We start from the raw sequence: 13,400 nt of genomic DNA on the forward strand, positions 1-13,400 counted from the left end.
GACACAGAAGGGAGGCCTTCCCACAAGACAGCTCAAAGCCACCTCAAGGTCTGAGAGCTGGCAAAGGTTCCAGAGTCACTGCATCTTACAGTCCACGAGGATGCTGGTAATGAGACCAACACCAACTGGAAGGCATGGTGGTAAATGAGCTGACTGAGAAAGCAAGAAGGATACTGATGATACTACGCAAATGAGTTGCTGACAGCTGGTTTCTAAGTTACACATGAAAGCTATTTCAGAGATTTCACAGGAAATGCTTCCTGTAGAAACTACAGGAAGCATCATGGTTTAAGGACCCACAGGGTATAGCCAAGTTATATGAACTGATCCTCTACCCTATAAAGCCCCCAGAAGGCTGTAAAGAAAGATTTTTAAAAGACCTTCCTTCAAGCCATTTCCAGTAGAGGTGATGACAACAACCTTCACGGTTCCTGTCATACAAGGAATGAGTGATAAATCCCTCAGACAGGAGCGACGAGAAAGCTATTGCATGCAGAGAAGAGGAGCTACCTTTTGGCTTTCCAGTTAGAATTATACATGAAGCACATGGAGACATTTAGAGGGATGGCAAACGCGCCAGTGTCTGAGCTCATGCCTAGACACTCGAGTTTCCAGGGAACACCCTTGGCCAAAATCTGCTGGATGAGATGCCAGCTGAACACTGTGCACCATCACAAGTGGCTGGAGTTCAGGAATGAACAGAAAGCCATAATCCAGTTGTTCTGGGATGGAAAATGTAATGCACACCAGTTTGCAATTAGTCTAAAATGAAGAATCAGGACCATGTAGCCCCAAACAGAAAGAACAGACAGTTCATGGGATTGGGCCGATTCCCAAAATAAAATCCATCCCTCCTCCTGCTTTTACATTTTCTACTTCTATTTTTAATGGCCTAATCACATATGAGTAGTTTATTATAAGTTGCTCATAAATTAAGGGTGGTAAATGCTGAATCCAGGTGCAGAGGAGAAAAAACAGGAACAAAGAAAAAGGGTGGTGGCAGAGGTGGACTCTTTCACAGCCTGGATTTCAACAGAACCACAGCAAGGTCCTAGAGACACACAGAAGAGAACGAGAACTCCACCTCTGTACTTCCATCATAAACAAAGCTTTTTGGCCTCCATTTCAGAATACAGACCCTTCTCAACCTCTCCCCACTTACACACTATCCAGTTACAAATATTCATTTGATGGCTATGCCTTGAGAACAGTAAGTCACTAGATGAACCTATAAATGTAAAAAGCTTTTTAAATGGCAAGAGCGCAGGCATATAAAAATGATAAGTCTTTGGAGCCTACATCCCTTGCTTTGCAGATTCATTTTTTAAGTGATTTTCAGGTTTATACCCCCCATTAGTGTTTTCACATCTCTCTCTGAGTACTTATTGTCCATCTCATTCTTCTAGGTACTGTGGGTTACAAATGTGGTACGTGAATCCATCCCTCATCTACATGTATTTAGGAGAGACGCCTAGGTCTCTTGGGGATCTAGACTACGTCTTGCTTATCTCCTTAGCTCCAGTGCCTGGACCAAGGTCATATACACAATTGGAGCTCCATAACTACTTGTTATTTGTTGAAAACCTCTGATTGTGGAAAGTAACTGAGCACCTATAATAACCATAGCAGATGGAAAGAAGAGCATCGAATTTGAGAATATGCAATCTCACCGAATCCACTAAATGGTACTTCGGAGGTTTCTAGAACTTGATAGCATGCTTACTTATACGCATGAGTGTATCTATGCTGCTGCCAGGGAGTGGAGCTTATGATCACCCAAAAGTCCAGTAACTCAAGGGTCTTCATTCTCTAGTTAATCCCCAAAAATGAAAGCAAAAGAAACAGGAGATATCATATATCTCTTTTCAGTTTAATCAAGTTGATTTTTAATCTCTTGTTTCTGACCATTGAGATCATTGGGTATCTTGGGTCTGCATTTTGTACTTGGGCTCTCTCTGCCTGCTTTGGGTCACGTACAACCTTGATAAGCATGATTTCTGTATCTTTATGTCATGAAAAACAAGTTAACAGGACAGGACCACGAGTTCTGTCATCCATCACTAGAAAGCTCCTTCCAAAATCTGTCTGTGGCCCCAATCTCCTTGCCTAGTAACCCTGTCAAAAGAAGAGAGCACAACGATTGGAGTGATTCTGAATGACTGCAGACTTCCATGGATCATCTTCTTTAGCTCTTACTTAAATTTTAATATTTTCAAAAGAAAGGCAAGAGTAAAAAAAATGGCAAGGAGTGATTCAACTCATTGCTCTGAATCAATATGATTTCAAAGTTGAATCAATATGATAATCATACTCTTACCTCACTGAAATCATAAACTCACTATTTAAAGTGTTAATTCTGGTCTAATGTATTTATTGTGTTCTTTACCTTGTTAACTCCTGGTTTCAAACCAGACCTCAGAATAATACTCATATACTCATATACTCACATTTAGACTTGTCCCCTTATCCCACGTACAGAAGGACAGATGTTATCTCATACTTCACAGTAAGGAAGTAAAATCTGGAAATAAAATGCCCATACCTGAGGGCCTGTTCAAGACTCTGGGACAATGATTTGTTTCTCCCTTGGTGATGTGTGGGCCTGAGGCATGTACAGGTGACAGTGTACATGCCTGGATCTCAGCATCTACCTCCTCTCTCTGCTAATGGGGTCCCCAGGTCCCCAGGCTAGCAAGGAAACTTAGGTATAACTTCCAGAATTATATGTCAAGAGAAGCTTTAATTCCAGAGTTATATGTTAAGGGAAGCTTTAATTCCCCTGAGGAAATGTTTTGGGTTTCTTTTTTCCTTATGGACAACAAAAATCATGAAGTTAATCGTGTTTCCTTTTTCACTTTGCCAGAAGTCTCAGGACTACACCTCTAATTCACCTTCAAGATTATTGGACTACATGGCTGGGTTCTATTTGTCCTCACTATCCCCAGAATTGAATCTATTTAAATTTATATTTTTTATGATCTTTTAGAAATATCTTTTTTATTTTACTCTATGTGCTTTTGTGAGTATTCTCAGATTCAACCTATGGAAAACGTCAATGTATAAACAAAGTTGCAGATCTATTGCTCACAAAGTTTCTTTGCAAATGAAAACCTAGCCCTCCTTAATCTGTGCCCTGCGCTATTAGGGAGGATTGGAGTGTAATCCTGAAATGCGGGTGCTGCCTTGGAGGAAACGAATCAAGTTAGGCCCACCTCATCTTTTCAACCTCAATTTCTGGGATCACTGAATCGATCAGATCCTCTAACCTCCCTTAAGAGGTGCCTCCTATAGGCAGGTCTCCAGGTTCTGCCTTCACCAGTGTGAGAAACCTAAGGCTTTAGTTGATAAATGAAGTGTATGCCTCCAGATAAGTCATCATACCGGAGGATTTCAAAAAGTAAAAGCCTTAAATGAAGAAATAAAGTCTCTGACTGGAAATATCCGGAAGTGAGTTGGTGGGGAGTGAAGGTGGAGGAGGAGGGGAGTTGGTCCTAGTACTGTTTGCATCTTTCTTGGGATAAACATATTTTTAAAGCACTTTTCTGATACATTCTCATTGCAAACCTTACGCTGTTCTCTAAAGTAGACAGAATAGGCATTCCTTTATCTTCCTAAATTATTTGGAACTCTTCTATAATGCAGATTCATCTGTTCTTCCTACATCATGGGCATCATGATCCCATTACTATCCTGCCTCTTAGCTACAATGCGAGCATCTTTGAGTTCAGGAACTCAGAGCAAAAACTGGTACATGTGGTGGATTCAGGAAATATACGTTCTGGGGCTCATTCCTTCGTTGTATCAGCTAACAAACATGTGAGTGCCTCCTGTGTGCCAGAAGCTGTGCATAAAGATGAATGAGGAGCTTACAGCCTTGCAGGGCAGACAAGAGCAGAAGTTAACTGCAGTGCCAGTGGCAGAACAGAGATGCAAGTGGTGCCGCGGAGAAAGCAGTGGCACTGTGGGAAGGAGGCTGCTTGAGGATGACTTCACAGAAGAGGCACCAAACTGGGTGTTAGAATATTCCCCCAGGTAGGTTTTTTTAAATGAAAATTATCTTTATAAAAGCTTTAGATTATAGAAAACTGCTAAAATAATACAAAATTCCCTTTCATCCCATACTCGGCTTCCCCCTGTTACTGCATCTCACACGAACATGGTATGTGTGTCATAATGAATGAACTAATCCTGATCTCTTATTATTAACCAAAGTCCATACTGTATTCAGCTTTCCTTAGTTTTTACCTAACGTCCTTTTCTGACTCTTGATCCCATTCAGGACACCACATCACATTTAGTCATCATAGCTCCTCAGGCTCCTCTTGGCTGTGACGGCTCCTCAGACTTTCCCTGGTTTTGATGACTGTTAACAGTTTGAGGAGTACTGGGCAAGGCATATTCGCAGGATGTTCCTCAGTTGGAATTTGTCTGATGTTTGGGGTAGAAAGACCACAAAGGTAAAGTGTCATTATCAGCATATCCTATCAAGGGTGTATATATACTATCAATGTGATTGATGCTGAAACTGATCACCTGGCTGACATAATGTTTGTCGGGTTTCTCCAGTGACTCCCCAACCCGCCAGCAAAAGTGACTCTTTTCTCCCCCGCTTCATCCTGTACGCTCTGGAAGGAATTCACTATGTGCAGCCCAACTTCAAGAGTGGGGAGTGAGCCCCTACCTACTTGAAGGCAACATATCTAAATAAATTACTTGGAACTCTTCCAGAAGGTAGATTCCTCTATTATTCCCCATTTATGTATTCAATTACTTGTTATATCAGTAAGAACCCACATGCATTTATTTTATTTGGGGGTTATAATCCAATACTACCTTATTTTGTGACTTTGGCCACTGGCAGCTTCTGTATTTGGCTCCTGTGTCCCTCTGCCATACCTCATCGATGTGAGCGTGTGTGTGTGTGTGTGTGTGTGTGTGTGTTTGGAACACTTCCTTACTTTCTGGCACTGCTAGGTAGGTTTTCATAATGTGGTTTCTAAACATCAAAGCCTGGCCATGTTAACATCATCTTCAAATGCATCAACATCACAGAACTTTAATGCCAGAGAGGGACAGAGGTCATAAATTCAGTATCCCCATTTAACATAAGATAAAACAAGGTTGGAGCAGTTGCCTGAGGTCACACAGCCACTATGAGAACTCCTGATTTTTATTGCTTATTTTCATTTTTTTCACTATTTCAAGTAACTACTGTTGTGCATGTGTAAAAGTCCAGTCTACAGTAGAGATATTGTGTCTGTCACGAAATCTCTCCAGGTAACCAAGTTACCATTAGCAAGGCTGCACACAAAGCAACGTTGAAAATATGCTTCCCCGACCTCCAGATATCCAGAGAAAACACTACTCTTTTTATTTTTCTAATAACAGCTTAATTTTCCTCACAATCTCTCTAATTTCTCTCACAACCTCTCACCTACTTACAATGGCAGTAACCCTAACTTGAACTTACTAGTTAGTAGTATCTCAGTTGCTTCTAGTCTAAACAGTCTCTCTTGAGTAGATGCTTTAATATCCAAGCTTCGGCACCAAAACTAATGTCTGAGAAACAACTTGAATGGTAGGGAGCCTGGAAAATAAAACTCAAGAGGAACAGAATAGTGCTAAGACAATTCAATGATGCAAGAATCATCTCTTCAACAAACGGTGATGAGACAACTAATATTACATGCAAAACAGTAAAATAGACTCCTACCTCACACTATGTTCAAAATTTAATTCAAAATGAGTCATAGACTTAAATGTAAGAGCTAAAGCTATCAAATTCTTAGAAAAAGAGTAAATCTTAAATCTGCATGTCTATTTTCTATCCATTAGAAAAATATTATCTACATAAAGTTTTGGTCTATTTTCTATTTCTTTACCCCTACCATTCAAATTTAAATATTTTGATTTTTAAACTAGTAAAAGCAGAATTACCAGAATCACATAACCGACACAACTAAATATGTGACAACACTAAATTTATTGGAATTAGGTAGGCTCTTGATTATTTCTCAGGAACAATAACTCGTCTTTCCTACATGTTATTTCCCTGTTATTTGAGTAACTATGTAATGAGTATCTCTTCCGTACATTCAGTGACATTGGTGTGCATAAGTGTAATTTGTAACATCAGTAACTGGATTCATCATCTAATCTTCAATTCATGTTTAGTTCTATTATACAGTATTTCCATAACTTTGGATACTTTAGTCAAACTTACACTTTTCATCAATTATAAAAATCAAGATGTTAATTAAGACGTTACATCAACTGTGACAATTAAGATGTTAAAAATTCCGAACTAGACAGCACTGGGCCCACTTTTAGTCAGGCTGTTTTGAGAGGTCCTTGAACAGCTACTGCTTCAATTTCAACCCGGCCTCCTTTGGGCAAAGCAGCAACATGGTAAGCAGCTCTAGTAGAAAAACCACTCTTAAAACACTGTTTGTAGATTACACTGACAGCCCTGAAGTCATTTGTGTCAGCTAGCCAAACAGTTGTTTTTACCACATTAGTGAAGTCACAGCCTGCAGCTTTCAAAATATCACCCACGTTCTTAAGGGCCTGTTTAGCTTCTTCTGTTACCTACTCTTGGTACAAGCTGTGCACTCGAAAGGTTCATGCCTAGCTCTCCTGAAACGTAAATGATCCTGTCAACTAACACAGCTTGACTGTAGGGACCATTGTACCCTTTGGCTTTCTCAGTGCTGATCACCTTTCTAATCAAGGATGACATGGCTAAGCCTTCTCTCTTGCACCCCCTCTGGGAGAAGCAGTCCCTACACCAATTCTGCTCACTTCTCACTCGACTGCAGAAGAGAAGGTCTTCATGACCTTGGATGAGGAAATGGTTTCTTAGATATGACACAAGTACCAAAAGAAAAAAAGTAGATAAACTGGACATCATGAAAATTAAAAATCTTTGCACTTCAAAGGATAGCATTTAAAAAGTGAAAAGACAATCCAAAGAGGGGAGAAAAATTTCGCAAATTAAATATGTACTAAGAGACTGGTATCCAGAATATATAAAGAACCATTACACCTCAATAATAAAAAGACAACCCAATTTTAAAATAGGCAGAGAATCTGAACACATAGCTCTCCAAAGAAGACATACAAATGGCCAATAAGCACATGAAAAGATACTTGATATCATTCGTTATCAGAGAAATGCAAATCAAAACCACAATGAAATACCATTTCACACCCACAAAGATGGCTATCACAAAAAGGCAGATAATAACAAGTGTGGGAGAGGATGTGGAGAAATGAGGACCCTCAGGCATAACTAGGGGAATGGGAAATGGTTCTGTCACTTTGGAAAACATTTTGGGAGTTCCTCAGTTATTTTATGACCCAGCAACTCTACTCCCAGGTATACAGGCCAAAGAAATGAAAACATCCGTCCATGCAAAACCTCGTACCCTCTGTATACTCAAAAACTATATCCAGAGACTGTAGAATATTGGTGACCCTCTTTGAGAGAGGTAATCTAAAGGTTTTCTTCTCCTCACTTAGCCTATCTGGCAGCATTTGAACTTTTACAGCAACTCTGTTTTGCAGAGCTGCACATTAAGAGAAGTTAAAAACCAGTAAAGGCAATGTTCTCAGTAACAGCATAATCTGCAAAGCTAGCAACTAATCACAATTCCAATCACTTGATTCTGTATAAATATCTGCCTCAACATGGACCTTTTTAAAATGTAAAATAATCTGAACAAAAGGAAAATCTGAGTATATAGATTCATTTGGTAGCAACCAATGATACTAACATTATTACCAATATCAGAGCATGCCAACCCTTAAGAATTCCTCAAAATGCTTTTGAGAAAAATACGTATCCTAACCCAGTATATTAGTCCTGGCCAAATGTTCCCACTAAGTATCGCTTCTGCCTAGAATAACAACAATAAGCCAATCCTCCTCTTTAACTTTTTTTTGGCTCTGTATACCTGAAAATAAGTAATGTTGGCTCAAGTCAAAATAAGCTTTAAAAAAAAGTTGAATAAGCTCAAGAAAAGAAAGAAAAGTTGTTCTCTGGAACTCATTTATCATCTTGGAAAACACATCTCCCAAGGAGAAATACTCTTGTTCTTCATAATAATATGAATTTGCAAATACTCATCTCTTCCCTCCATCAAAATGCGCACATACAATAAAGTGTCTAATTCTGGTATTTCTAGTTGCTGGGCAATTACAGTTTAGTGTGGTTGCACTGGTAATAAAGGTATTTTAAGTTTGTCCACTTAAAAGCTTCACTTGCATCAGGAAATAGTTGAACCGGGCTGGGAAAACTAGCAGCAAAGAAGTAGATTATCTACATAATACCTCAAGCATGGCTGGTAGGGACAGGTCTACAATTATTGTGACATCTGTAAGAAGTTCTAAAACAGCACTCCCAGTGGAAATATAAAACAAAGACAGAATGCAAACAGCCTCTGCCTTAGGAGCACGCAACTATTGCAAGCACCTGTTGGGCCCAACCAAAATCAGTAGCTCCAGCCTAGCCTTTCTTTTGTGCCAGACACCCCTCTTCGGGTATCCCACAGATGCCTCAAACTCAACACGGTCAGATTCAACATGCACAGAATGGAAGTCCTCATCCCACTTACCACTCCAAGACATGGACCTCCTCTGGTCCTCCTCAATGCCTCCAATATTCACCCAGTCACCTAATGTAAAAGCTGAAGGTCACCCTTGACAAGCTGTTCTCACTCATTCTCTCCAATCAATCCACAGCTGTGTGGTAGGACTCCAGCTAAAAGGCTAAAATATTGGGAATAAGAGAGGAAGACTGGACAGACTCATCTGAGTGACAGAATGGACCGGACTTGGTGATAAGAACAGTTTACAATTTTTGCAGAAGCGCCCAGTATCTGTCTGGCTTTCCACCCCTGTTTCTCTCTTTCTCGCTGATTTATTTGCCCCGCTCTTCCTTTCCCTCCACGACCTCTTTCCTGACTCTTTGCAGTGATATCATTCCCATTTCCACAAAGAGAAACAAAGTCATGTGGCCCTAAAATTTGGTTAATATTTTTCTGACAGGTGACCTAACACAGGAGAGGCAGGGAAGGTTGACTGGGACCCAATTCCTTGGCCACATCTATTAGCTGATCCCTGAAAGAGGTGAAGTTTCAGGCCTCAGCATAGTGAGCCTGCCCCTGCCCTGGAGCACCAGGAAGGCAGCTGATTGCACAGGTCACCACCTCAGCTCGCCTGAGTCAGCCTGGCCCTGTCCCTGACTCACCCTCACTTCTGATTCCAGACCCCTGACTCAGCTACTCACACATTCCTGACTTCCTGGCCCTTGACTGGTTTGCTGACTGACCTTGGCAGACCTTTGAATTTCTCTAGAAGGCTAATGTTAGACTATTAGGAGAGGTTACTGAGATGGGGCACCAGAAGAAAGAAATGGCAGGTGGCTAAATTCCTCTTAAATCAGCATCCAGAGGGCTGTGCTGCTGCCATCAAAGAATGGCACACAGGACATTCTAGGTACGTCTATCTGAAAAGATCCTCCAAATGTATTGCAAGAGAGGAAAAAGGTATTGTCAAAAGTATGATCCAAAATATATTTTTTCTACCCTATACTCTTATGCATTTTTCAATTTCATTTAAAACAATCTTTTCTATCATTTCTTTTCACTAAAGCAACTACAAAATAAAAAATTCCACAAAATTACAATTTGAATGGGAAAAAAACCTCTGTGGCAAATAATATGACACTTCACATATCCTCCACTGCTTACTTTTAACATGAAAATATAATTAGATTTGTAAACCACCAAAAAGGATGTATTCCTATTTTTTGTATAACTCAGGCTGTGAGTAAAGATAACTTGTCCAACCAGTAACAATATTTCTATTGCCAAAGGGGAAAAAATCATTTATTTTTATCCTTCAGGTTGATTCATATTTACCATTTCTGAAATCTCTTTCTAGCAAAATATACAATCTTTTCAAGAATATATACCAAGATAAACTATATCCTGAGCCATAAAACAAACCTCAACAAATGTAAAAGGACTGAAATCATACAGACTAGTTTTCTAACCAAAATGGACTCGAACTAGACAACAGGAAAATACCCAAGCACTTAGAAATTAAACAACACACTTCCAAATAATCCATGGGTCAAAGAGCAAGCCTCAAGAAAATTTTTTTTAAAACACACACTGACCTGAATGGAAATTAAAATAAAATATATGGCATTAAATGTTGATATTAGAAAAAAGGAAAAGTCTGAATTCAATATTGAAGCTCCTACCTCAAGAACCTGGAAATGGAAGAGCAATATAAACCCAAAGCAAGCAGAAGGAAGGAAATAATACAGAACAGAAATCAATGAAACTGAAAACATAAAAAAAAAAAGAAAAAATAAAAAAAAATCAATGAAATCAAAAACTGATTCTTTTAAAAGAATGAATTCATGTCCTTTGCAGGGACATGGATGAAGCTGGAAACCATCATCCTCAGCAAACTAACACAGGAACAGAAAACCAAACACTGCATGTTCTCGCTCATAAGTGGGAGTTGAACAATGAGAACACATGGACACAGGGAGGGGAACATCACACACCGGGGCCTGTCAGTGGATTCAGAGGTAAGGGGAGGAAGCGCATTAGGACAGTAATACCTAATGCATGTGGGGCTTAAAACCTAGATGATGGGTTGATAGGTGCAGCAAACCACTGTGGCACATGTATACCTATATAACAAACCTGCACATTCAGCACATGTATCCCAGAACTTAAAGTAAAACAAAAAATAAAAAAATCAAAAGCACTAATCAAATGCTAAAAAAAAAAAAAATCAGTAAGACTGACAAACTTCTGGTAAGACAAACAAAAAAAAGATGAAATACAAATTACCAATATCAGAAATAAAACAAGATATATTACCATAGACCCTGCAGACATCTATAAACAACTCGACACACATCTAACAACTAAGATGAAATGGACCAATTACTTAAAAAGTACAAACTACCACAACTTAGGCAATATTAAATATAGTAATTAGAATAGCCTCATAACTATTAAGGAAATTGAATTCATATTTTAAAACTCCCCCAAAAGAAATGTCCAGGTCTAACTGGTTTCACTGGAGAATTCTACCTAGCATTTAAAAAAGAATAAACATCAACTCTACACAATCTTTTCCAGAAAATAGAAGAGGAAGGAATCCTTCCCAACTCATTTAATGATGTCAGTATTATTCAATACCAAAATCCAAATAGTACCCTAAAAGAAAGGAAAAAATGAAAAAAGGACTATAAGCCAATGTATCTCATTAATAAAGACACAAGAATCCTTAACAAACTACAAGCAAATAAAAGTCAGCAATGTATGAAAGAATGATACAGTAGGATCAAGTGAAGTTTATTCCAGGAATGCTAGGCTGGTTTGATATTTTAAAATCAAGAGGGAAAAATCACACTATCATATCAACAAATGCAGATAAAGCATCTGACAAAACTCATCCATGATTTAAATTTTCTTTAAACTCCAAACAAATTATGAATCGAGAGGAACATTCTCAACTAAAGAGCATTCAATTCACAAAAGATCTATAATTAACATTATATTTAACAGTAAGAAACTGAAAACCTCCCCCTAAGACTGAGACTAAGGCTAGGATACCTGCTCTCACCACTCTGATTCAACACAGTATTGGAGCTTCTAGCCTGCCTAATAAGGCAGGAAATAAGAAGCAAAAGGTATATAAATTAGAAAGGATCAGAAAGCGAGAAATAAAACTGTCCCTGTTTGCAGATGACATGACTGTCTACATAAAAAATCCCAAGGAATCTACCCGCCCCCCGCCACACACACACACAAAACTTTGTAGAATATGTGATTTCAGCAAGGTAAAGAAATAAAGGTCCAGATATAAAATAAACATAAATAAAAACATACAACTGCATTTCTGTATACTAGCAATGAACAGAAGGATACTAAAATGTAAAAATATGCCATTTATAATCACTCAAAAACATTAAACACTTAGGTATAAGTCTAGCACAACACATACAGGACTTATATGCTTGAAAATACACAATCAGCCAGGCGCGGTGGCTCAAGCTTGTAATCCCAGCACTTTGGGAGGCCGAGACGGGCGGATCATGAGGTCAGGAGATCAAGGCCATCCTGGCTAACACGGTGAAACCCCGTCTCTACTAAAAAATACAAAAAACTAGCCGGGCGAGGTGGCGGGCGCCTATAGTCCCAGCTACTCAGGAGGCTGAGACAGGAGAATGGCGTAAACCCGGGAGGCGGAGCTTGCAGTGAGCTGAGATCCGGCCACTGCACTCCAGCCTGGGCGACAGAGTGAGACTCCATCTCAAAAAAAAAAAAAAAAAGAAAATACAAAATCATATGATGAAAGCAGTGAACATCTAAATAAATGGAGATTTACTTAGACCATGTTCATGGACCGGAATACTCAACATAGTCATACTCAACCTATCAAAATCTCAGCAAAATTTCTATATATAGACAAGGTTATTCTAACATTTATATGAAAAGGTAAGCCAGGCATGGTGGCTCACTCCTGTAATCCCAGCAGTGTGGGAGGCCAAGGTGGGCGGACCACCTGAGGTGAGGAGTTCAAGATCAGCCTGGCCAATATGGTGAAGCCCCGTCTCTATTAAAAATACAAAAAAATTAGCCATGCGAGGTGGCGGGTGCCTGTAATCCCAGCTACTTAGGAGGTTGAGGCAGGAGAATCGCTTGAACCCTGAAGACAGAGGTTGCAGTAAGCAGAGATCGTGCCATTGCGCTCCAGCCTTGGCGACTAGAGTGAAACTTCATCTCAAAAAAGAAAAAAAGAAAAAGAAAAAGAAAAAAAGAAAAGGTAAAGTAGCTAGAATAGCTAAAACAATTTTGAAAAACAATAAAGTGGAACATTCAGTCTACCAGATTTTAAGACATAATACAGCCACAGTCATCAAGACTATGTGATATTGGTAGAGGGACAGACACACAGGTCAGTGAAACAGAATAGAGAGCCCAGAAATTAACACAAAAATGCCCAAGCCACTTTTACAGAGGTTCAAAAGCAATTATTGCAGGAAGAATAACCCTCTCAACAAATGGCGCTGGAGCAACTGGATGTTCACAGGCAAAATAAATAAACCTCAAACTAAACTTCCGTCTTACACAAAATTTAACTCAAAATGGACTGTGAACTTAAATGTAAAATGTAAAACTACAAAACCTTTAGAAAACAAAAACGCAGGAGAAAATATCTGGGCTCCAAGGTAGGAAAATAATTCTTAGACTTGACACCAAAAGCACAACCCATAGAAGAAAAAACTAAATTGGACTTCATCAAAACTAAAGACTTTTACCTTTCAAAGACCTTGTTAAAAAGGTGTTTTTTTTTTTTTTTTTTTT

The 13,400-nt window shown here is 39.1% G+C and overlaps 1 protein-coding gene and 1 pseudogene across 5 annotated transcripts in view; both read right to left on the bottom strand.

The window, feature by feature from the left end:
- The window catches only part of CGNL1 (cingulin like 1), a 178,306-nt gene that overhangs the window by 54,353 nt on the left and 110,553 nt on the right, over nt 1-13,400 (bottom strand). The gene's annotated exons all lie outside the window — the stretch shown is intronic.
- Nucleotides 6,331-6,739, bottom strand: LOC108545074 (ribonuclease UK114 pseudogene; annotated as a pseudogene).

This window comes from Rhinopithecus bieti, unplaced genomic scaffold (genome assembly GCF_001698545.2).
Source record: "Rhinopithecus bieti isolate Rb0 unplaced genomic scaffold, ASM169854v2 scaffold_947, whole genome shotgun sequence".
Taxonomy (NCBI): Eukaryota; Metazoa; Chordata; class Mammalia; order Primates; family Cercopithecidae; genus Rhinopithecus; species Rhinopithecus bieti.